The sequence below is a fragment of the Canis lupus genome, chromosome 1, assembly GCF_003254725.2.
Source record: "Canis lupus dingo isolate Sandy chromosome 1, ASM325472v2, whole genome shotgun sequence".
NCBI classification, from domain to species: domain Eukaryota; kingdom Metazoa; phylum Chordata; class Mammalia; order Carnivora; family Canidae; genus Canis; species Canis lupus.
The window spans coordinates 3,318,125-3,343,807 of NC_064243.1; the positions used below are offsets into that span (position 1 = coordinate 3,318,125).

The 25,683-nt window shown below is 41.7% G+C and overlaps 1 long non-coding RNA gene across 2 annotated transcripts in view; it reads left to right on the forward strand.

Annotated features, from left to right (window-relative positions):
• Window positions 1-22,246, forward strand: part of LOC112643952 (uncharacterized) — a 43,103-nt gene extending 20,857 nt beyond the window's left edge. For both annotated transcript variants that reach the window (XR_007411539.1, XR_003125997.3), the window contains exons 3-5: window positions 719-781; window positions 18,750-18,843; window positions 22,076-22,246. This is a non-coding gene — a long non-coding RNA (uncharacterized LOC112643952). The remainder of the gene's footprint in view (window positions 1-718; window positions 782-18,749; window positions 18,844-22,075) is intronic.
• The last annotated feature ends 3,437 nt before the right edge of the window (window positions 22,247-25,683 follow it).

Sequence of the window (25,683 nt, forward strand, 5' to 3'; positions counted from 1 at the left end):
ACCACACAGTCTTTGTGCACACTTGCAGATTGCAAGATAAACACTCAGAATGGATCCACAGGCTAGGAACAATTAACAAGAACGGATGAAGCAATGTTACTACATTCCGAATGAGCTGGTTTCCCCCCACTTGTAAGAGAAAGATGATGTCAGTGGCAGGTTATGGTGGGTTTACCATAATCAATTAGATCATTGATCTTCCTCTAAACTGATCCATCTGGGGAGTTATACATTACATGGTAAATCTGGAGACAGTGCAATTTACCAAATCATATTCCTTTGAAGATGAGAATTACTCAAAATGAGCATCGTGAAGTCCAAGTTGTTTGGCTCTGTTTGTGATTGAATCTTTAGACCTTGCCATACAGTTATTTTGGATTTTTTGAGGCTGTTCTGAATTCAAGTAATTTAAAATTTTTCCAGTAAAGTGATTCACTAATGGTATAATGAAATGATGAATATTTATAAATTAGTTCATAAATCAGAAAAAAAGTCTGTTGTTAGACTTAGCATTCCAAGATTTGGCTCAGAAATGGTCATGCTAATTCTATAACAAATTGCCAAACTGTATTATCCCCAGTAGGGAAGTTGTCAAGGTCCTATTGGTATCTAAGAATCATTTATGATTGGGACTTCCAATGGGATTAAAGGGGGCTCTCGTTTGCCTCACTTTCAGGAAGAATTTAACACTTATTTTTTGGTATCTCTTGTACCTCAGGCACTGTTCATCCACATCTACGATTAGCTACTTGGGAAGTCTACCTGACCTGAGCAAAGACGAGTAAGTGCTGGCTAGATTGAGGGGCTCGCATTTCTGTGTGTAACAGCTACCAAGTGGTGGGACATGGGGCCCCAGTCTGGAAAACCCGATTGTGTAGGCTCCCTTTGTCGTGATCTGCCCGCACTCTATCCGTACTATCAGGGAGTGGATGAAGATGTGTCGACGAATCTTTTCTGATATGGATGTGGATCCAGATGGGGATGAATCTTTTCTGCTGCTAGGACAATGAACAAGCTTTGTTAGTAGACTATAGAAACATTGTAGGAATCTCTGCCCACGTCTGCTCAGCATGCATCATTCTGCCCTACATTAAAAGACCACAAGAAAGAATTCATAATTAATGAGTTGCTCAAGGATATTTTGTCCTTTCTGGATTAGAAATACAATAAAAAGTATGGACATTCAAATTTGGGGTGAATGTTGGGCACGACAGTGCAACTCACAGAGTAGGTAATGTATTTATGTTTGGGCTGGAAGCTGATTTTTTTATTCCTGGGACAAGCCACTTAATCACGTTTGGGTTAAAAAGCGTGGACCAGTGAGGAGAGGACCCACTCAGCAACAATGAGCTCACAGGCTGTCTTCCTGATGGCGTGGCCTTGCTTCTTCCCGCTGATCCTTGATGCATAGGCTCAGAGGAGAAACCTCGAGATATGAGAGAATGAATCTGTCAGATCCATTTTTCTTCTTTTTCTTGAGGGTGAATTTATTTTTCATGTTTTGAAAGGAGTGTGTGACCATGTTGCGACAAAGTCCTTTTTCCCCTGGAATCATATTTCCATTTTCATTTCTAACAAAGCACATATCTGGGTCTCAGTATCTCATTGGTTCATCTCTCTCTGTCCTAACAATCCTTTGCATTTCAGACCTGATGCCAAAGGAAGAAATGTTGTGAATGCAGCTCATAATGATGATGGATTACAACGTGAGGAATCGTGGCCAGCGAGTTGGCCAAATTACCCGAGCCTGCCGTGGTGCTGACTTGGGTCTGAATTATGGAGAAGATGAATTTTGGAATCTTTTCTGCTGCTAGGACAATGAATAAGCTTTGTTAGTAGACTATAGAAACATTGTAGGAAACAGTGGTTGTGAAGAGTCAGAATATAGCAAAGAGGGGGCCGGCAAGATTTGGGCCAGTGTCCAAGAGCCCAGAAGCATGTGCAGACACAGGAGGCAGTTGGAGGAGGCAGGCGGCTCTTGTGGGGCCCATCCTGCAGACTCTGCCACTCACTCAGCCCCCTCGTCCCCTGTGCAAGATCCTTGACCTCTGCCTGAGGGGATGCCGGGCCCTGCAGAGACTACAGACTGCCATCAGCTCAGCTCTCAGGGACACTAGAGGACTACTTTGTCCCTCCTGGATAACAACCTTCCTCATGACTTTCCTTGTTACCTTTAAACCCTGTCAATCTGCTGGAAGCCTGTGCTTCCCCTAGACTGGCTCTTTTAACAAACAGCTGCATACACAGAGTCAGGTACCCTGAAGTGTGCTTTGAATATTTGAGCCACATCCATCTTACCTCTGACAACTTTGCAGTGGAGGCCTCCCCTCTACAGGTGCCCTACACCAGCTCCCCTCATTCCTGGGGGTCCTTCCATGAGCAGTCCCCTCACACTGTGCTTCGGTTTTGTTTCTCTCCTTCCAGTGGTTTCTTCCTCTCAGCATGTCCTCAAATTCTTTCATCCTATCAAACCCTGTGTTGGTCACACCTTTGCCCTGTTCTCTCCTCCCATTCCTCACCTCACTCCCATTCCTCACACCCTTGCCACCGCCACCCCAACCCAAACCACCAGGGACATGACTTTCCAATGATGCTCTACTAACAAGACTACTCTGAAGAGCCTGCTACTGTTGACCGCCTCGGACAGGCTTCCTGGGGATCCAGCCAGTGTTCCAGGAGCTCGCTGGGCTAGGAGCGAGAAATTCACAGTCCCATCCTCAAGTGGTTTATTGTTTAGCAGCTGGATTCTTTTTTTTTTAAGATTTTATTTAATTATTCATGAGAAACCCAGAGACAGAGAGAGAGAGAGAGAGAGAGAGACAGAGACACAGGCAGAGGGAGAAGCAGGTTCCATGCAGGGAACCTCATGTGAGACTCGATCCCAGGATTCCAGGATCATGCCCGGGGCTGAAGGCAGGTGCTAAACTGCTGAGCCATCCAGGTCTCCCAAGCAGCTGGATTCTGACAAGAAGTCAAAAAATCATAATATATAGTCTGGTGAGGCCATGGTGGTGGTGATGACTGCATGTGATGGAAGAGCCATTTGTAATGGGGACTGTGCTGAGCCTGCCAATGCATGAGGTCTCCCTTGCTTGGGTCTTTACTGATTTCTTTCATCTGTGTTTTAAATTTGTTCAGTTTATGGCTCCTGTATATGTTTTCTTAAAGTTTATACCTAAGTATTTATTTTTTTGTGTGTGGGGAGGAGGTGATTGCAAGTGGTTCAAATGTGGTCAACTTCTGTGTGTTGGTCTCCCTCCAAACTTGCTGAACTCCACTTTTGGAGCATTTCTCATGAATTCTTTGGGATGCTGGAGAAATAATGAAGGAAATAATGTCATCTTCAAGTAGGGATAGTTTTATTTTTCCATTTATATTCTATGTGCTTTGTATTTATTGTTTTCTGGCCTTACTGAAGTTGCTAAAATTTCCAGTAGGGTGTGGTCATCCTTGCCTTGTCTCCAATTTTAAGGGAATATCACCAAATCTTTCATTATTAAGTATAATGTTAGACAGAGTTTTTGGAGATATGCTTTATCAAGTTGAGGAGGTTTTCTAGTATTTCTAGTTTTCCTATTTTTCTGAGAGGTTTCTTTTGTTTGTTTTATTTTGTTTTTTAAATCATGAATGGATTCCATGTGGTCAGAGAGCATACTATGTATTATTTCAATTTTTAAAGGTTGTTTCATGGCCCAGCATATCAACATATGCTCCTTTTTCTTGGTCTCATGGATGTTTGGAAAAAAGTCCTAAAGATGAATATTCTGTTGTTGGGTGGTGTGTTATTGGTAGGTTCTGTTGGTTGATTTTTTTTTTTTTTTGCTCAGAGCTAAATCCATGCTGACTTTCTGTCTAGAGTCCTATCATTTATATAGAGTGTGGTGCTGAAGTCCTTAACTGTAATTGTGGATTTGTCTGTTTCTCCTTTAGCTCTCTCAGGCTTGGCTTCATATATTTTGAGGCTCTGTTGTTTGGTGCATTCACATATAAGATTATATATCTTCCTGACAGATGGATCCTTTTATCATTATGTAATGTCCTTCTTTCTTCTCTGATAATTTTCTTTGCTCCCATGTCTACTTCTTCTGATATTAATATTGCTACTCTTGCTCTTTGGGGAAAAATGTTTGTATGATATCTTTTCACATCCTTTTACTTTCAGTCTATGTGTTTGCATTTGGAATGAATTTCTTTTAAGCAGCATATGGTTGGATCCTTTTTTTAAAATCCACTGTGTCAATCCCTGCCCTTTACTTTGTGTATTTAGACCATTTACTCTTAAAGTAATTATTGATGTAGTAAGGGTTAAGTCTGCCATTTTATTATTTGTTTTCTGTTTCTGTCTTTTGCTTTTTGTTCCTCTATTCTTATTTTCTTGCCTGCCTGTGAGTTACTTAGGATCCCATCTTGATTTATTTACAGTGTTTTTAAATGTGTCTCTTTGTATAGTTTTCTTAGTGTTTGCTCTGAGTGTTACTAATATACATATGTGACTTATCACAGTCTATGATAGATGAGATTGATACCTCAACATTTTACCACTTTGAGTGAAGTGTGGACATCTTACTTCCATGTAGGTCCCTTCTACATTCTAAACACTTAAGTGAAATATTCTTGAGTGTCTGATTATCTTATCATCTTTGTTTTAATCATCACATGTTATTTAGAAAATTCACAAGGAAAAGGATAGTCTATTACTTGTTCTCATACTTTTGCTCTTTCCATTGTTCTCTTATTCCTTCTGATGCTCCAAAATTTCTTCTTGAAGGATTAACCTTAGTCATGCTTTCTGAGTAGATCTGCTAATGGGGAATTCCTTTTTTACCCCTTTCATCTAAGAATGTTTTTATATCTCCTTAATCCTGAAGAACAGTTTTACAGGTTCATAATTCTTTTAGCACTTGAAAAACACTGTGCTACTTCCTTCTGGCCTCCATGATTTCCACTGAGAAAATATGTTGTCACTTGAGCTCCTGTTCCCCACTAGGTAATATATCATTTCTTCTTAGTTTTCAGTGGTTTAATGATGCTGTAATTCAGTGTAAATTTCTTTGGGTTTTATACAGCTTTTTCAATCTGTAGGGTTAGGGCATTCACCAAATTTGAGAAGTTTTCATACATTATTTCCTCAAATATTCTTTAAGCCTTGCAGTTTTTCTCCCCACCTTCTGAAAGGATATGATGGTCTTTTATCAGCCCCACCTGTGGCATCAGTTCACTTATTCATCTTGTGTCTTTTCTCTGTTGTTCAGGCTGGGTATGTTTCATTGATCTGTCCTTCTGCTCACTGATTCTAGCCTCGGTCTTCTCCATTCTACTATTGAATACGTTACTATTTTAAAAATTTCTCTTATTGCATCTTTCAGTTCTATTATTTCCATTTGGTTCTTCTGTATGACTTCTGTTTCTCTGCTGACATTCCTCTGCTTTCTCATTAGTTTCAAGTTCTATTGTAGTTTCTTACTGGAGCATTTTTATGAGGGGTATTTTAAAATTCTCAAATAGTTCTAACATCTGATTCATCTGAGTGTTAGCATCAATTGATTGGCTTCTCATTCAACTTGTGATTTTCTGATTTTTGGTATGATGGGCAATTTTTTTTTATCTTGGGTATTTTCACTATTATGTTAGGAGTCTCTGAGTCTTTTTAAGTATTTTACATTAGAAGAGAGTCATCCTATTTAGGCTTTGCATGTAGGTCCTGACTTGTCTTTGTAGGCTGTCATTCCAATGACAGTCTAATTTTCATCTCTGTCATGTCATTTTGGTATTCTAGGTTTATTTTGTGTTGGTGGGGTTCAGGTTGGTTCCTATCAGTGCTGCCTGAGAGGGCAGAAGACAATTCCCCAGACTGGGCCACCTGGGAATTTTGGGTAGAGAGGGAGAGTCTGACCTGCAGGGATAAAGAGGTTTCCTAAGTCTGGCCACTTGTCATGGTAGGATGCCCCTTACTCATGCTGCCTGATGTCACAGTGAGGGGGAATGAGGTGAATGAGAGTGCCTAGCATAAAATAATTAAAGAAGTAAATAAATAAAGGCAATGTAGTTATGATGGAGAAGGTAGGTCAGTAGCCAGATAGATGAACAAGAACCCAGAGACAAAGAAAGAGGAAGTTAGGTGGACCATGACTGTTCATTAACTAAGATGATCTACCCTGAAGAAATACCAGAGGGTGGGGCAGCCAGGTATAAAATGGTCAGTCTTGTATTAGACAAATTAAGTTTAAAGATATTTAGAATATTTTTCTTGAATTTCTTGAAGTTAAGAATTCTAAGTAGCTACCTCAGGTTTGTGTGGACAAGGCCATATTGGCAACGGGTGAATGTAGAGATAGCACCACGGAGAAGAAGAAGTTGAGGATTCGAGATTGTGAATCCCAAGCCAGCCAAGTTCTGGGGAAGCCATTGCCGGAGAGACACACTAACTATAAACAGCATTGTATCATCAATAACAAATGAAGTCAATTCAATGTGATTGGCTTACTAAGTTATCTGAGTGAAAATATTGGAATAGAGGAAAATTTAAGGCATTTAGCTCTATTCAAGATTAAATATAGTTTTCATGTAATTAAATATTTGGTTGATTCTGTTCTCAGCAATTCCAGGATTATGTATTGTCTTTTCTATGAGCTTCATGAAAAGAACTCTACATTTAAACCATGAATATGAAGTACATAAAGCTGTTCAACTCTTTTAATGGTATGATTGCCTTGGATTGAGCTTAAAATCAATCCATTCTAGACCATATTTAATTTTAGCAAATCCTGTGTTCACTAAGATATCCATCATGAGACTGGGAATCATAACATTAATTCTCCTAGAAGTTCCTTTGGACTAATCTCACAAAATTCAGATCTTGAGGAAGAACAATGACTTTATGAAAAAAATTGCCTTTAAATATAATGACCTCAGGCCTCAAAATCTAAATACTGTTAATATCAGTATTGGCAAAGGTGAAACACAATGATGGGACAGTAACTAGGTACATTTCTGGAAGGAAATATACCTATATAAAATAACAGACTTAAAAGTGTTCATGTGCTGTTATAATACCTTAAGAGGTTATTCTAAGGCAAGATTTAGAGATTATTTTAGAAGAAAATCACTGGCATGTTATTTGTTAAAATTGGAAATTCTGTCCATAGTTTTTGTGGAAATTGCAAATTCAATAGAGAGGACCTATTCCTTACATTTATATTTATTTGAGTGTCCCTCACAATTTTGTTGAGTATGTGAGAACAGTGGAGGAGTCTTCAATGTACATGGTGCAAAGAGCAAGTGCTCAACATAGGGTTGTGCTGGGCAGCTTGCCGCCCTCAGTTTCGGGGCACCTCCAGCTATCTCTCCTTCCTTTTCTTTTCCCTCCATTCTCTTCCTCCACTCATTTCCTTTGTCTTTTAATTCCTTCTTCCTAAATGGTTTTAAGCCTAGGCACAGTAAAAATTTAATAATACTTCTTGATTTTGAGTAGAATACAGAGGTGAACTAGTGGTCATAAATTAATTAGGTCCTATTTTAAGGGCTCTAAATACAGTAACGTGCACATTTCTGCACTTCCAGGGATTTGAATTAAGGAGCACTTAAAGCTGGGTAAGCCTCTGCCTTCACGTGAAAAGTCTCTTAAGCTCACCATGCTGAATGACTCAGGGAGCAAGTACATGCTAGGTCTCGTGAGTCACACACCCAAGGAAATGTACTAGCTGTTCACATTTTTGCTAGATCAGAAGTGTCCCACAGACTGGCCAGCGATGTGCTTGAGCATATGATAACGGTCTCCAAGGTTGAGTTCTTCTGCAGAGACACTGAGGGCTTTGATGTCAGCACATGAAAATTGTTGCCTGAACAGGGTAGCATCATGTTTATGCTATTTGGTGGTAGGCAGGTGGGTAAAAATTTGGGCTGAGTCCATGGTTTAAGGAGGGAAGGCTCTTTCAGTCTCTCATTTTTTTGTGTTTGTTTTTTGTTCTTTTTCTGAAAGTAGGCTTCTCAATCCATTAAGTTGTGAGAAATTATTTTTAAGTAAAGAGCTGCAACATTTGAATTCAACTCCGAAAAAGCTTGGAAATTCTGGGGGAAGGCAGGATATCATGCTCACGTGAGCTTTGGCCTCTACTGGTAGAGCAGTACCAGGAAGAAATGGTACATATGGCATGTGGGCCAGAGCACTTCTTGGATTTTGTAAGGGTGGTTCTGATTTTGGTTGCTTTAGGAAACTGTAAGTTAAACCTCTCAAGGCAACGTGGTGAGTGACTGTTGTGTTGTCTACACTGCAGGCACAGGTAACACTATGTGCGTGTAGACACAGAAGCTACCGTGTCTTCAGTTCTGGCTGTTGTACGGAGATGGTCAGGATGGGCCCACCACAGAACACTTTGTGTTCAGAGGCCACTTAGAGGAGTGTGGCTTGCCAGTCTTTTCTCACTTGGACATGGGGATATTAGAATGTCATGTGGGTCTATCTTGTAGCACCTGAGGTGCCACCTCTTCTGAACCTGCCAGAGGTGCCAGCACTTTTTTTCTGATGATAGACATAACAATATGGTCATTGTAGGAACTCTTAAATATATAGAAGTATACAGTAGAGAAAAGAAAGGCACTCGTGCCCCAGCTCGATAAATGAAAAATAGTATTTCATTATTTTTCTCTTTTCTGATAATTACTGAGGATTATTTTTTCATAAGTTTACTAGATATTTATCTTGCATAGATGTGTGAAAATTGTCTGTTAGCACACAGTTTTCTATTGCATTTTGTATTCATGTTTTTGTTGTTCTGTTACAACTTTAGATATTAGGACTATTCTCTTGGTTTGCCATACATGTCGCATAGGTGTGCACATACACATGCATAGATTCTTCTTTTTCCCAGAGAAGTTATTTTGCTTTTAGACTCATTCTTCAAAGAATGGAAGCATTAGTTTGAAATATATAAATCTGTAAATGGGTGTACATTACATACGATTCATCAGCCACAACAAGGATCACCGAATTTTGGGTCTGGGTGAACCTCCTTTCCTGTCTCTCTGGGATGTCAGGATTCCTCATCCAGGGATGCTGTTATCTTTTCCCAAAGCTTTTGGTGTCCTGCCTGGGGGTCCCTGATCTATATTTTCCACCTGACCCCACACAAATCTACCTCAGTCTCAACAGCCTTTGGAATTAGAACATAGGCTTTGACATCAAACAGGCATGGGCTTGAATGGCCTCACCACTTTCTAAGAGCAGTATATTCACCAGAGCCCTCAAAGTCACAACTGTGTGAAGGGAAAATGCCAACTTTACAGGAATGATGTCAGGATACGTGTATGTATACACATGTGCATGCACACATATGCACACCACACACATAGACATATGCATAAGCTTACACATATGTACATACACTACATACATAAACACAGGCATCTACACAGAGATGCACATGTGCTCACACAAACATTCATATACACATGTACACACATCCATATACACATAATATACATATATACATAAGCACATATACATGTAGGTGCACACACATGCACACACACATATACACATACATACCCTCATACGCATACACACTTATGTACAATTATATGCATGCATAGGCACACATGCACACACCAGAGAGAGGAAACACATAGGAGGCCTGCAAGTGGAGGATTTAGTATATCATCCTGCAATCTGAGAGAGCAAGTTAACGGCAAGCCTATGTAACCTTGTAATGTTATAACTTCTAATGTTCCATTACTGCTCTGTCACCCATAACAAAAGCATTGTGGGCTGAGGCAGAGGACTTAGGAACACACATCATGGTTCTGACTTCCTACTTCCTTGGCAGTTGGGTGTGGCCAGTGAAGCTGGTGAGGTAAAGTGAATTAGAACAACTGCTTGGCTTACTGCAGTTCTGGAGCGTGAGCAGGTGTCGTGAATGGAGAGTGTTTCAGAACAAGTGGCACACAGGAAGCACATGGTGGCCTGCTGGACGTCGCTGTCAGCTCTGACACAGGCTCATTTGCTTATAACAAAGCATGAGATCACATCAGGTTATTAACAGTCTTCATTAATGCTTCGGGGAATGTGGACAAGCAAAATTTCCACAGAATTTTTAAGCCTAGAAAATGCCTTTAGAAACCTTTAGGTGTGAGTTAAAGCACTTTCTGTCCCCACAAGACGAGCTTCTTGGCCTCCTTTGGCATGTTCTTGTGCCGGGTCCTCACCAGCTACTTACTCCCTGCCCTTCTGGGCTCTGGTGACTTTTCCAGAAGGATGTCATGGGACAGCAGACCCTTGGTTAGGGCCTTGGTGACTTGTCTAGGCTCAAGGTGATTCCACTCTTATCTTGAATGTTTATTTTAGCATATGAATGCTTGCTTGGTTCTGGGGGCCACATACATGCATGTATGTACATCTTCCAGTACCTGCTCCAGCTGAAAGCCCTGTGCAGACACCTGCCCTGTGTCTTCCTTCTGTGTGAGCCTGCTCTCCTCATCGACCTTGGGGATTCCAGTTACCTCTGGAATGTTCCAACTGAGAAACCATCTGCTCAGTCCAGCCCTTGTCTTTGGGGACTTGTGTTGACTGCCTGCTGGGATTTCTAGACATCTCTTCCCACCAGTTAGAGATGAGCCCACTGCAGGGGTTTGCTTGGCTCTTGGCTGGTCCACTTGGATCACTCATCAGGCTTCCACCTCTCAGGTGCTGACTTTATTTATGGAGTGTGTGCACACGTGTGTGTGTGTGTGTGTGTGCGCTCGTGCACAGCTCTGCACCAAGGGGCCCAATTTGCTCATCAGTAAAATGAAGATAAGAGTAACTGTCTTATAAGAATTTGAGGAAGGGGATCCCTGGGTGGCGCAGCGGTTTGGCGCCTGCCTTTGGCCCAGGGCGCGATCCTGGAAACCCCGGATCGAATCCCACGTCAGGCTCCCGGTGCATGGAGCCTGCTTCTGCCTCTGCCTATGTCTCTGCCTCTCTCTCTCTCTCTCTCTATGTGACTATCATAAATAAATAAAATTAAAAAAAAAAAAAGAATTTGAGGAAGAAAAAAAAGAATTTGAGGAAGACTGAATGAATTCATCCATGAAAACTGCGTGGAGCAATTCCGGGTACCCAGTAGTGTTTAGTAACCGTTATTCTATTGCAAAGGAGATCCAACAGAATGGGCAAGCTGGGGATGAATGGAAGTGCACTGGGCTGGTGGGCGTGAGGTCCTTCTTTGCTCTCCATGTGTGAGTCTTTGAAATGGTTCATTACATGCACACACCCTACTCATCAGCACTTGGTTATTGCGAGAGCAACCTCTGCGTTAACAGGGACTGGAAGGAAAGGCAGTCCTCGCCTTCGCAAACTTCTAGTCTGATGTCAGCAGTTTCAGAGACACTTGCGCCAACAGATTTAGCTTGTATGGCATCTTTCTATATGCATTACAAGGTAAGAGGGAAAATATTAAAATATTTCACCCTACTTTTTTTTCTGCATCCCCCACCTCCCTGTAACCCAATAAATTGGCTTGTGGGATAAAATCACATTCTCCTGTCTGGGTTTTGCATTGACTCCCTGCCTATTTACACTGGAGCACTCATGGAGGACTCATGATTTAAGCCACCACGGACACCCTGCATTTGCCCATTTGTTCTCCCAGCATAAACATTTGCAAGTCTTTTTAATACCAAACCCAGGACCACAGAGGAACAGTTTTGTGAAATGAGGCACTCAATTCTTTGGCTCAATTTTAAAGGCTACCCTGTCAACTTATCTAGGCGTATGAGTGATTCATCTAAACCTGCTAGAAGACAGGGTTTAGGGAGAAGAGTTGTCGCAAAGTACTTATAACATTTACCAGGAAGTCACACTTAAGCCAATATGGGATAGAATATATTTTCTTTGTAGAATGCTCACTAGTCACAACTAAAACAATAGTTACCATTTATTGAGTGCTGCTCTATGCCAAATGCTTACATTCATTATCTCACTGTGTTCTTACCACAATCTGGGGAGATTACATTATTTCTTCCATTTAGCAATTGAGAAAAGCAAGGTTTCTAAAAAGTTAAATGACTTTCCCCAAATCAAAGAGGGAAGAAACAGTAGAACTGGGATAGATGGCATGTCCCATCAGAATTCAATGTTTGTGTTTGAAGAAAAAAAAGAATAGGCCTGCATCTGTGTGATGTTGAGTCTGAACTCTTCATCATTCATTGTAGTTTGTTATGTATGACAGGTACCGAGAAGAAATGGGGGCCAGCACACTTCCTTAAATGAAATCCAGGTAAACACACAGTGAAATCCAGCATAATTGTCATATTTCAAATAGTTTACAACTACCTCTTGCAACTACAGAAAGTCACCAAATTCAGGCAACTGGGACAAAAGTCATTGAGATTTTGTAATTCATTTGGATTGCATTTAGTTTCCCTACTTGCTAAAATACTGTGCTTGTGTCATGTCTGTTGAAAGTATTTAAGTAAGGCATTTGGTATTAACTTATGGTCATTGGCCAAGTATGGAGATGCGATCCTTTCCTCTTTGTTGAAATTTCTCTAGAATTCATTCCTTACCTAGAAATAGTAAAGGAGCATGAACTTTCTAGCTGCTCACATTGTGAGGACTTTGCTGTGATAAGCACTGCAGGTAGAATTGGAAGTGTCCTGAATCCTGGAAGGGGGTCCTGGAGCCACAGTTGGGGGAAGCAAGGTGACACTGTGACACCAAGTGCAAATGAAACATTGGTGGTAGGAAAAGGTGAGTATATTTCCAAAATGACAAATCAGAGAACATTTCAAGATATCTCCAGGTGGTGAAAGAGTGAAGGAAAGTGACCATTTACTACCTTGGGGAACTGTATCCTCTCTTCTGTCAAGATGCTTCCCATAATTATTCATTCTTCTCTGACATGCAGATTGGGTACTTGGCATCAGTTTTTCTTAGACCTGGTAATGGAAGTCCATACATACCATGAACCTGAAGGGATGTTCTTTGGTCTCATTTATCTTGATATTTAAACTCATACAGGGCATGCTTGTGGATTGCTCATTATTAGCCAAAATGGCTAGTTATTTTGGGGGGAGCATGCAGCTTTTCAGATTAAAAATTTTGACTGGCACAAGGCCAAGTAAAGATACTATGGCCAAGTGCTCTGAGAGAGCATAAACATAGATTTCTGTGGCAAGTGTTTGCTCCATTGAACCAGATGAGGATGTCTGCTTCTATGAGAAGTAGCAAAATCTGCTGCATTTTAATTTTTTACTTTGGTATCTGGTTAGTTGCCTTCCTTAGGAAACCCTATAAAAATCTCCATATGATGAAATTTATTTCTTTTGGAAGAAGGGTTGCTGTTTCAAACCCAAGACAACAAATGGTTTATTTTGCAGGAATTTCAACAAAAAAATATTTTTTTCATAGTTACAAGTATAAAACCACAAAACAAATATCACTAAATAAGTAGATTCTAAGTAAAATCCTTGTGCAAAATGAAGGTGCTTATTTTTCCTAATTCTTAGTGACAATTGCTTTTTTTTTCACCCCTTTCCCTTGTTCGAGCTCTGCACTCAACACCCATGGTGTCTCTAACTCTGACAAATCCAGTTCCTCTTCATGCTTCAAACAAAGCTCTGCATAGGACTCTGTCTCATTCTCTCTGGGCTCTAGATCGGGTCCTTCCTAATCAATGAAGGTCTGCAGTAATTCAAATGGTATCCTCTCATTATTAGATCAATTATACCCAATTTGTGTGATGAAAGCCCGGGTTGCAAGAAGAATGGCTATATTCGGAGGCATAAACCTGACACTTGCACATTCTTAACATTCTTAACATTTTAATGTCACCCTAGAAATCTTACTAATAAATTTTGACTGTTGTCTTTTGATGCAGCTATAAATCTAGGAAAATCATATGACCTAACACAGAAAATGAAATGTCCATTTACAAAGGGAATGTAAAGTTTAAATCACTTTAGTCTATTCCTAGTAGAATTTAAAGTAGCCTGTTCAGAACATGCTTACCAAGCCATATGGGTTGACGCTTCTGGAGATCTTTATTATACACACATCCATCCCTGGGGAGAAGGAATGTTGACAACAAGCTTTCATTTATTTTTTAGGCATTGTTTGTATCTGTAAGCGGTTGCAGCCTCCTTTCTCTTTACTCTTCCTGATTTACTTGGTCTTAACATCTTGATTTCCGGGATTCATCTATTTTGTTCCACGTCTCAATGATGAGAAGCCAACACTTGCATCAGCAAGACTCTCTTTAGGGAGCAACCTCTGTGAGGCTGCAGGCTTTATTCCTGCCACTAGTCATGAAACCAAAATGTTCTAACCGATTCTTAAGCTGTGGAGGTGATGTGAGTTAATCCTTTCTGTACCGTGTCATTAATAATTATTTTACTTTCAAACATACTGGGGCACCTGTTGGAGCATTTGGAGAGATAGTGCTTTGAGTCTCTTGGAGAAAAATGATGCATCATTTAAAACAATAAGGCAGTCATTTTATTAGACCGTAATTTCTCTGCATCTGTATAGTTACCAAAGCTATTAAGTAGTATTTATTCATTTCCTTATTAGGAATCGATTTTATGTGATGCTTATTGGCTGAGTTAAGTGATTGAAGAAGTGAAGGATTGAAATTCAGAGGTTTTGTTTTTGAATCATAATGAAGTTGGTGTACTTTGAAATGGGATTCTTTGCTGGTGTTAGATGCTGGAGGCTCACGGTGATGGAGGAAGGAAAAGGATTCTGTTCATCGCCTGTGAGTTTTCCTACAAATCTGTCACAGTCCTTGGGCATATTTTTGGGAGGCCAGATTTTAGAAAGATAGACAAGGCTGAACGGCACAGAGGAAAGGGAATTACTGCATCCTTCCTTCCGATTACTTTGCTCCACAGAATGCACGTGATTTAAAATGTGGCTTAATCCAATTTGCCTTACTTTTACTGTTCTTTGTCGGTGAGGTCTCTGTGGTTTGCACTTTCGATTGGCAGATCCATAAGCCAGTATCTGTGCTCTCACAGCTGGAACAAAACACAAAACTAGAGGAAGATGAGTCTTGAGTTGGCATTTTCACTTTATCCAAGACATCCTGATGCCCCTATTTCAAGCAGTCAAGAAGTGGGACAGGAGCACACCAGTTTTCAACGTTGCTGCATGGTGAGGCTTTAAAAGACTTGAAAAAATGCAGACACCTGCACTCCCCCCAGATATTCTGCTTTAATTAGCATCCTCATTTGATTCTAACACGCAGTAGAACTTGAGAATCACTGGCGTAAAACAGGGTCTTGGCTTCAAGGAGCTCTTAATTTTAATGTCTTTTATTTGAAAGTATCCTTCATTTTTTTAAAACATAAATGGTTATTTTTTTAATGAAAATTATTTCTGTTTATATAAAGAGCCCGATGGATGTCTGCTATAGTCAATGCAATTGATCTAGGCCCACGTAGAAATTTAAAAATTTTGCAGAAATAAATGAAATCAAAATACCTAAGAACTTTAAAGTCAGTTTTGTATAATGCATATGTGCACAAATTAGAAAAACTTCCTGGGCCATGTCTAAACAACCTTCTTCTTCACCTGAGCTACCGGAGAGGTGGTCTGCTGGCATGTTCCATCCCTGCTTTGAGACAATAGCGTGTAGTGTGCCCCTGGCTTGTAAGCCTGTGTGGGAACTGGAACAGGGCTTCCTTCCTTCCTTCCTTTCTTTCTTTCTTTCTTTCTTTCTTTCTTTCTTTCTTTCTTTCTTTCTTTCTTTTTTTATTTATTCATGAGAGACACAGAGAGAAGCAGAGACAGGCAGAGGGAGAAGCAGGCTCCCTGGAGTCTGATGCGGGACTTGATCCCAGGACCCTGGGATCACAACCTGAGCTAAAGGCAGACGCTCCACTGCTGAGCCACCCAAGCGCCCTGGGTATCCTTTCATTGGGGCCCATGCAGCCTGCTGCCAGGCTCTGCTGTGTGCCTGGCCTATGAGGGTTGGGCACATGCAGCCCTCATGTTAGAGGGCTGGTTGCACCAGCCAGGTCTCCCCTGCTCAGCTAGAATGGCTTTGCCTGTGAGTCCCTTCAGTGTGTGGTTCTGGGTGAGCAGGGACCACAATAGGCATCTGCATGCTATTTGAGGGTGCAAGGGAGGTTGTGGCATCTTTGATGCTACTGTAGCTCATTGCAATTGCTGTGACCTGCTGGCTCGCTGTGGTCCTGAGGGAGCAACCAGGCTTCCAGGTCCCCAGCCCCAAGGGGCTTCTGCTGCAGCTTCTCCAACTGCTCAGCTGGGCACCTCTTTGGCCTGGGGGGAGGGGCCACCACCCCTGCAGACCACCACTCCACAGAGGCCCCGTCCATCCATGTGGGGGCCAACTGTCTTGGGCTTCCCAGCTGATGTCAGGACCAGCACAAACTGCACCTACACGTAGGCGGCTCACACCTGCCTTGAATCCTGACTCATTGGCAGGCTCCTGCTGACTCTCCCAGCAACTGAGGGAAGGGTGTGCTGCCCCCACCCCAAGCCCAATGCTGTCCAGCAGCGCCCTGGCTGTCTCAATGGCTCTAGCTTTCTGGGCCGGAGGCAGGAGCTGTTTGTTGTCTCTGCTCTTCAGTTGTTTTGTTTTGTTTTCAGGGAAAGAGGTCCTCTTATCCTCAATACCTAGAAATGACGACTAATGAATGTTTATCAAGTGAATGAATGTATGTTTATTTTGTAAGACTCAAGATTTACTGTGATTGATCTAATATCCTAATATTACCTTTTTCAAACAGTATTTTGCTCTTAGATGCTGGGTTCGGATTTGGGTAGGCTTTGAATGTGGAGCTCATTGACTCATTGACTCTTTCATCACCCAGCATGCCTAGATACAGCCTTTCTGTAAGCACTTCTCCCCATTCATCTGACCCGAGGGGGCATTGCGCAGGGCTGGCCCTTGTCATGGCTTCCCTCACAGTCACTGCAAAATATTTATTCCTGGACTGATGTCCTCTGAGCTTGGTCAGAAGGGCAAATAACACATAGGCACTTTCTGTTATCTGTTCTGAGCACAGGCATGTTATCTCATTTAACGTTCTCAATAATCATGTAAGTTGGGTTTTATCCACAATTTTGTATGAAGAGTTGTTACTCCAGATGTTTAGAGACTTGCCTAAGGACACACCCCTAATTAGGGCAGGGAACAGCATTCATTTCTCCTTGGCTCTAAAATGTGCATTGTCTCCACTGTTCTGTGTGTAAAACCTAATGTTATTTCAACAATTCCATCTCCAACAACTATGTATTTGCTGGTTTACAGATATCTGAATTTTTAAAAAGATTTTATTTATTTACTGGAAAGAGAAAGAGAGACAGGGTTGGAGAAGAGCAGAGGGAGAGGGACAAACAGACTCTGCACTGAGTGTGGAGCCTGATGCAGGGCTCCATCTCATGACCCTGAGATTATGACCTGAGCCAAAACTAAGAGTCAGATGCCCAACTGACTGAGCCACCCAGGTGCCCCTGAGCTTTCTTATTAATGACAAGGTCTTTCATCTCACAGAAATAAAGGCTACAGATACAAATACTGATTAAATTAAAATAGTGAATAAAACTAAAATTTATTTTAGCAAGAAGTATCGAGACTCCTAGAGATAAATGACTAATCTGGCAAATTTGTTGCTTTCCACTGGTAGTGGGTGCCTCTGTAGTGAAGGAGGAACATGGAATTTCAAAGGTGAAAAGGGCACAGGAAATGGATGATGGAACTTAGACTTTTTTGATGGCCTATGCTCTGTAGAAACTTTACTCCAGGTCATGTTTTCCTGCTAATTGTCCTAAATACCTCATAATACTTATGTGCCTGTATTATTATTAGTTAAATATGGGAGGCTCTTTCATGTTGGACTCATCAATGAGGTTGGATACCATCAGGCAGCTTTATGCCTTTTCTTTGTTCTTGTGGTATAACTGTTGATTGTGCTACTTACTCTTTGTAGATGATATGTTTTACCTACTTCACACTACGTCTGAAAAATCCAGTTGCAGACTTAAGATTATACTAGACCTAGGTATATAGAGTGTAGACTCAAGAGACAGGATATTGAAACCTTTCTCATTTAGGAGAAACCAAACTTTTTGACACTGGAGTCCAGTATGAGTACAAGTCAGGAAGATTGGGTGTATGGCTCACCCCAACTCTAAGTCAGGAAAGAGAGACTCAGGCACACAAATTTGGTCTATGTCATTGGATGGAAGAGACTGAGCATAGAAGAGTGTTTGCAACTTGCACTAATCTGTGATCTTCCACACACTTATTTCTGAGCTTGAAGTGGGAGCTCAGTTCCTCTAATAAAATCCTCTAATAAAGTGACTTATATTAGAACACTTTTTAGGTATATGAAAAATAACCCTAAGGAAAGAATTCTTTGATACCCTTATTACATATAGGGAGAGACATTCTTCTAACTCCTACAGGCACAATGGCCTGGCATTACCCATTGAGAGTCCTGGGAGACCCAGTGTCTTCTTGGCAGCTTAGATCCCTCAGGGTTCCTGTGGTGAGGGGCCCAAGTGGGCTCAGAGAGATCAGAGCTGCAGGAGGGCAAAGCTGTGTCTCCATGCACATTCCAGTGCCCCATGGGAAACATGTTCACAGCAGTGTTGGATGTCACAGCAAGATACCTCAACACCCTGTACAGCTATAGAACTCTTGGGATTGAGTGTTGAAAACACTTATTGAAAACACCCCAGCCTGGGACACTCTCAGAGAAAAATTGGATGAAATCTTACAGGGTCTGTCCTCTTATTCTTACAGAATGCCTATATTTGACCCTACAATTACATGGCCCATGAAGCAATACAACATGATTGGCTGAGGAACACCCCAAGATTGTGTTCCATCCCTAGAGGTGAGACTTCTGGAAAGCACATAACTGCCTTCTGGCTTCTTTCTAGCTTTCCTGTTGGTGGTTTGCTCCACTGACCTTCATGTATCTGGATGCACTAATGACTAAAGGTCAGCTGGAGGTGTGCTCATCTGCCAGTCACTCTCCCTTGTAAGGATGAGTCCTTTGACAGGAAAACAGCAGTCAGTGAAACTTACTCTCAGAACTTTGTGACACATACATGGATGCAGCTTTACTTGAGAGTTAAGTCAATGTTATCTTTAAATTGGCTGTTTGGGGGTGTTGTTAGTTAACCAATTTCCTGAATAGATATATGATAAGCAGTTCTTGTCATGTGTTGACACGTTGGCAGAAACACGCTGGGCTATTGCCTGACTGTGGAGCCCTGCATTTTGGTCTGACCAATGGGTGAGCTGGGACTCCTGAAGGCCCATTTGGTCTAGCAAAGCAAGCGTGCTGATATTTAACCTTTTCAGGTAAGAGAACTACATTGCTGAAGGCTTTGCTGGTGGCTTTGCAGAGTTGGGCCAAAGCTTTGTTTGAGGGCGAGGGGGGATGGCAATGTTCTTTCGGAGCACAAAGCACAGAAAGGAGAAGCTGTGGACACTGCTTTTATGTGAGCTCAGCTCCTCTCCTGGTCCCCACAGGGAACCCACACATAAGCCCCTTTAGAGTGGAATCAGAGCCCCAGGCAGGCATCTTGTCAGAGGAGGAAATTGTCCACAGGTTTTCCCAAAGTATTCCATGAGAAGCTTCAACATTTCATAAAAGAAGGGTGCTGTTGCGCTTGAAGCTGAAAATGGGCTTTTACTCTAAGGAAAACAAATGAAGAACTTCAGATCTAATTAAAGGAGGGAGCTTTGATCCAATTGTACATATGCAGTGCCTTCAGCAAATCTTCTGGCCCGGAAGCTTCACAAGTCTGTTTAAATGATGACTAGCTGCTGTCACTAGTGGCTCAAACACTAATAATGGCTCTAGCAGTAATTTGTCAGCCTCTCTGGTGCTGCTTTCTGCTCAAGCACACTGAGGTTTTCTCAGTCCTTTGTACAACCCAGCTTGTTCTCACTTCTGACCTGCTGTTCAAGACCTTTCTTCTCCTTAGAACAGCTTTCCTTCTCTCCTAGCCTTGCTAAACCCTCTTTATGTCTTGGGACTTCAAGTAGATATCTCTTCTTGCAGGAAGCCTTCCTGAACTCTCAGACTCTGGTATAACTGCCCCAAACACCAACCACCTTTCTCATAAGAGCTTTTATTATGCTTCCTGCTGCTGTTTGACTTCCCCGTAAATTAGAAACACTGGATGTGGGGACCATAACATTCCCAGTCACACTATAGTCAAACAGCAGACACTCATCGCAAGGATGAACTATATGCTTACCAATTATATATCCTCCTCCTGAGCACATGGCAAGGTCATATTTTTCTAGCTGTGTTTGGAGTAAGGTTGGGACTAAGTCTCTGTTTTTATTCAATGGAGTATGGGCAAAAGTTACAGAAGCCACTTCCAGACTGGGCACAAAGACATCTGCTCCTTTGTCCTCCTCCATTCACCATTCTGTAGTGATCACAGAGGCCAGGTATGTCAGATGCCAGCATTGCAGATAAAGGGGATGGGAGGTGAGCTGCCAGGGAGAGCTGTGTGATTCATGCTGGATTGTGACACAAGCAAAATCAAAGCTCTCTTTTTTTTTTTTTTTTTTTTACACTGCTGAGGGTTAGGAGAGGCTTGCTTATCATTGCAGAATGTAGTCCATCCTGGCCAATATAGCACTTTGAGTGTTATCTGTTAATAGAGCAGTAAGTGTACACTTAGCCCTATTGCTCTTAACAGTGGGTCTGTTTGACCCTCAGGAACTGTATGTTGTGTCAGAATGGAGGACACCTCTTTAAGCCCTGGGCTGGTGGGTACAGGGCAACCAAGGAAAGTCCCTGGAAGGGCACACACAGATAGAGAAACCTCTACAAACAGTTGTGTTACATAACCCTGATATGTTCTGCAGGCCACCATCCAGACTTCTTCCTGGAGGAGTTCCAGTGTCTCTGTCTCAATGACTATACAAAATCTAGAAAGTATGTAAGGACCATAAATGGTGCCATTTTGAGAGTCGGGATTGTATTTAAAGAACACTGCTGCCTACCGGAGCGTGTTGTCCTGGGCAAGTTGCATAGCCTCCCCAAGGCTTGAGAAGGAAGAAAAATATTGAACAGAGGAACGTATGAATCTGTAAGATGGAGGTAGTATTGTCCCTGCAGGGCTGATGTGAAGACCAAATCAGAAAATACCTGTACAGACGCTTGACATGCAGCTGTATGGCCAACAGATACTCCATGTTTGTGCAAGCAAGGATCCATAATACTGTGCTTGTTATCTGGAGCTCCATGGTACTGATTTAGGACAGAACTTGCAGATTTGACCTTGTTAAATGTAATCTATGACCGGAGCATTCTCTGCCCATTATATTGGCCCTCTAACCCAATGCCCAATTCAGGAAGCCCAAGGATGCTTGTGATCTCTTCAGGGAAGCTTCAAGCATCTCTGGCTTATTATATGAGATCATATTAATTTTAATTCAGTATAAAAGTTCAGTGCCAAAGAAGGAAATCTTATAAATGTTTTGTTAAAGTGCCACGCTCCCCCATTTCTGAATGTGTGATTATATTCCATTGGCCTGCCTACAAGTAATCCTGCCATTCATTCCTGTGTAACATCAGAAACTGATGAAACAAATCATTGCTACTCCAAAAAGGAAGCTTCTGAGTATATTACATTTAAAGTTCACTTAAAAAGGCTCTTATAAAAACAAAACTTATGTAATAAAAAGGAACAAAGGGGTATAGAGTCCTGATTGAGCTGCTACATATGTGAATTCTGACTTATTTTTTAATCTACTTACTGATTTAATTTACCAAATAGTTTTGTGAGGCTGAGTATATTATTAATTGATTTGTTGAGGGGGGAAGTCTTTGTCTGCCTTCCACTACCAGATGGGAGAATTTATTCTAAAGTACCTGATCTGGAGTCAGAAATAATTGAAATGAAGGCTGCTGGTGTATAGAGTTTAGCACAGGTGTGCAGACAATGACACCCCAGCTGAGATGGTTTCTGGCTGAACGTCATGAAGTGGTCAGAGGTGGGATATGGGATCAGATGGCCCAAGTTCAAATCCCTTCCCCATCACTTCCTTGCTGTGCAAGCTTAAGCAAGTCACATCTGTTCTGTTCCCTTTCCCAGCATCTGTATAATGGGAACAAGAAGGGCACTTACCTTGTGTGATTCTTCTGAAGATTTCATTTTGGACCTGTGCTTTCACAGTGTAAGGAGTGCAGAAGCATTGGGACTTGGTAGCTCTTCCTCCTCTTCTTTCAAGAGCATTGAAACAAACAGTCACTTTGTTCTGCTCATAACTTCCAATAAAAGAGCACTTGGATAAACTTAATGTAGTTCTACATTTTATTTTGAATTGTGTTTTAGCGGCATCCATAAAAATACCATCACAATATTATACCATAACACAAGACAGTCAAATGCCAATCAGGTTTCAACAGTTAGTGGACCGTAAAGTTTCTATTACTCATCTCTTTTTCTTCAAATAAACATATTTTTAATATTGCTTTATAATTAAACCTGAATAAAATACTTCGTTGACAATGAGAGCTCTGTTCTGCTTTTATGAAGCAGTAACTCCCACCCTGATTTGATAAACTTTAAAGACTTTTTCCATTTCCTTTTTTTTTTTCTCTTAGAGGGAGAGAGCGAGTGGGAGGAGGGGCAGCCAGAGAAGGGAGAGAGAGAGAATCCCAAGCTGACTCTCCACTCAGCACAGAGCCTGACATGGGGCTACATCCCATAACCCTGAGATCATGACTTGAGTCAAAATCAAGAGTCAGATGCTCAACTGACAAAGCCATTTGAGCACCCCTTTTTTTCTTCTTTAAAGACAATTTTTAGGACAGTTTTAGGTTCACAACAAAAATGAGAGGCAAGGTACAGAGGCTTCTTATAGACCTCCAGCCTCCGCACATGCACAGCCTCCCCCAGTATCAACAGTCTCCAGCAAAGTAGGACAGGTTTTCCAAGGATGAACCTAAACTGAAACATTGTGATCACCAAAAATCCATAGTTCACCTTATTAGTTCATTCTTGTACATTCAGTGGGTTTAGACAAATGTACAATGACATCTATTCATCATTATAATTTCATACAAAGTATTTTCCCTCTCTAAAAAAGTCTTAGTAATCTGCCTATTCCTTTCCCTACTCCTGGATTGTACTCTGGAAACCTGATCTTTTTACTGTCTCCGTAGTTCTACCTTTCTTGGAATGTTAGGTAGGTGGAATCATTTAAGATATGCAATTTCTCAGATTGGCTTCTTTCACTTAGTAACATGCATTTAAGGGCCCTCCATGTATTCCCATGGCTTGATGGCTCATTTTCTTTTAGCATTGAATAATAATCCATGGTCTGGATGGACCCTCATTTATTTATCTGGTTACCTTCCGAAGGACATCGTATTGCTTCCAAGTTTTGACATTATGAGAAAGCTGCTGTCAACATGTGTGCATACAGGTTTTTGTGTGGCCATCCATCTTCAACTCCTTTGGGAAAATACCAAGAAGCACAATTAATAGGTGCTCCACATCCTCACCAACATTTGGTGTGGTCAGCATTCTGGGTTTTGGCTGTTTTGATAGGTGTGCAGTGGTGTCTCATTGTGTTGATTTGCATTTCCCTGATGATATCGGACATGGAGCATCTGTTCATGTGCTTACTCACTGTCTGCATGTCTTCTTTGGTGAGGGGTCTGGTAAGATCTCCAGGCCTTTTAAATCAGATTGATCCTTATTGTTGAGTTTTAAGGGTTTATTTATTTATTTTTTTATAATAAATTTATTTTTTATTGGTGTTCAATTTACCAACATACAGAATAACACCCAGTGCTCATCCCGTCAAGTGCCCCCCTCAGTGCCCGTCACCCATTCACCCCCACCCCCGCCCTCCTCCCCTTCCACCACCCCTAGTTCGTTTCCCAGAGTTAGGAGTCTTTATGTTCTGTCTCCGTTTCTGATATTTCCCACACATTTCTTCTCCCTTCCCTTATATTCCCTTTCACTATTATTTATATTCCCCAAATGAATGAGAACATACACTGTTTGTCCTTCTCCGATTGACATACTTCACTCAGCATAATACCCTCCAATTCCATCCACGTTGAAGCAAATGGTGGGTATTTTGGATGATGTTTCTTTATCTGATTTCTTTAACATATCTTTATTGTTGCAAATGTTTTTTCCCAGCCTGTGATCTGTCTTCTCATTTCCTTGACCTTGCCTTTCACAGATCAGAGTTCATAATCTCAAAGAACTCCAGTGGATTGGTTATTCCCTTCACCTATCCTATCTTTGGTGCTGTACCTAAAAAGGCATCACTACACCCAGGCTAGGTTTTCTCCTATGAGATCTCTAGGAGTTTCATAGTTTTGCATTGTACACTTAGGTCTATGCTGCATCCTGAGCCAGGTTTTGGGAGGCATGAAAGGCTCATGTCTAGTTCACGCACTCTGCATGCAGACGTCCAGTCGTCTGGCACCAGTCACTGATGATGCGTCCTCTCTCCAGTGTGCTGCCTTTGTTCCTTGGTCACAGGTCAGGTGAGTATACTCCTGGGGTCTACTTCTGGGCTCCCTGCTCTGTTCCATCGATATGCCTTGTCTGTTTGTTCACCAGTCATTAGTGCTTCTCAATCATCATTCCAAATGTTCCTCCACTTTCTTGCTTGCTTTCTTCTTTGGTGTTCCCAGACATTCCTGTTACAGCTGTGATGGTTATCCTCCAATCCTTGCACATGACGTTCCACTCTTTCAGTTTTGTTCTCTTTGCTTTTTGTTTTTGAAGGATTCTATTGGTACATCTCTAGCTGAGAGATTCCTTCCTTGGCCGGGTCCAGATAATAGGCCACTTGAAGGGGTTCCTCACTTCTGTCAAAGAATTTGTGATCTCTAGCACCTCTCTCAGGTCCTTCCTGAAGATTTCCATCTCCTTGATCACACTGCCCATCTGCCCTTGCATGCTGTCTGCTCCACCCACTAGGGCCCTCAACATGATAGTTATAAAGCTGCTTTAAATTTCCCATCCTGTTCCAGCATCCTGTCCATGTCAGTTCTGATGCTTATTCTGTCTCATCAGGATTGTTTTTTGCCTTTTGGTGTGCCTTGTAACCTCTTCTTGATAGCTGGCAATGATGTGCTGGTCAAGAAACTGCTGTAACTAAGCCTTCTGTAGTGTGGTGGTCAGTGAGTAGGGGGAGCTTCTCCTTAGTTCTAGAATCTAGGCCCGTCTTCAGTGAACCGGCGCCTCTGGACCATGGACTTCACACATGCTTCAGTTTTTCTTTCTCTGTAGGCTAGAGAGAGATGAAATTGGGTATTTTGCTTCTCCATGTCAGTTAGGCTCTGGGTTACTAGTTTTCTCTGTGATAAGGCCTGGTTAAGAAGAGAAGAGTTTTGTTCTTGCATTTTGGTTATTGAACGATTCTATTGGTACTTCAGCATTGGTTCCCTTCTCCCTCAACCCCTGCTGTAGGAAGCCCAAAGAGACTTTTCTCTGATATTTAATGTGAGAACCAGGTCACAGTGACTTAGGGTCACAGTGCAGGTGTCCCTGACCTGGCACCTGTTCCTATAGTAGTTTCACCGTGAGTCTCCTCTCTTGATAAGCTGTCACTCCTTTTTGGTGTCTCCAGTCATGTGGGCAGTGGCCTGCTCTGTGTCCTCCCTTATTTACTTCTGTATGCTTAGCTCTTATTGTTAGGATGAAGTGACAACTGCAATGCTCCCTGCATG